The sequence below is a fragment of the Mustelus asterias genome, unplaced genomic scaffold (assembly GCF_964213995.1).
Source record: "Mustelus asterias unplaced genomic scaffold, sMusAst1.hap1.1 HAP1_SCAFFOLD_2072, whole genome shotgun sequence".
NCBI lineage: Eukaryota > Metazoa > Chordata > Chondrichthyes > Carcharhiniformes > Triakidae > Mustelus > Mustelus asterias.
Genome location: NW_027592017.1, coordinates 1 through 886, shown reverse-complemented (window position 1 = coordinate 886; position 886 = coordinate 1).

Genomic DNA, 886 nt, shown 5'->3' with positions numbered 1-886 from the left:
GTAAAGGTCATTTCTGTCAAGATGGGCTGATTTGACCTGTAACCCAGTGATTTGATTTGATTTAATTTGATTTATTATTAGCCCAAAGATGTGCGGGTTAGGCGGATTGGCCATGCTAAATTGCTCCTTAGTGTCAGGGGAATTAGCAGGGTAAATACATGAGGATAGGGGGATAGGCCCTGGTTGGGATTGACTCAATGGGCCAAATGGCCTCTTTCTGCTCTGCAGGGATTCTGTGATTATTGTCACATGTATTGGGATACAGTGATATGTATTGTTTCTTGCGTACTATACAGACAAAGCATAGAGAACATGGGGGAGAAGGAAAGGAGAGAGTGCAGAATGTAGTGTTACAGTCACAGCTAGGGTGTAAAGAAAGATCAACTTAGTGCAAGGTAGGTCCATTCAAAATTCTAACAGCGGCAGGGAAGAAGCTTTTGTATCTTTTTCCTGAGTCCTCAGACTTTTGTATCTTCTTCCTGAGGGAAGAAGGTGGAAGAGAGAATGTCCGGGGTGTGTGGGGGTCCTTGATTATGCCGGCTGCTTTTCCCGAGGCAGCGGGAAGTGTAGACAGAGTCAATGGATGGGAGGCTGGTTTGCGTGATGGATTGGGCTACATTCATGACCTTTTGTAGTTCCTTGCGGTCTTGGGCAGAGCAGGATCCCATACCAAGCTGTGATACAACCAGAAAGAATGCTTTCTGTGGTGCATCTGTAAAAGTTGGTGAGAGTCGTAGCTGACCTGCCAAATTTCCTCAGTCTTCAGAGAAAGTAGAGGCGTTGGTGGGGCTTTCTTAACTATAGTGTCGGCATGGGGGGACCAGGACAGGTTGTTGAAAGCCAGTGAGCTCAAACTCAAGCTGGATAACAGGTTCAAGAAAAGCCA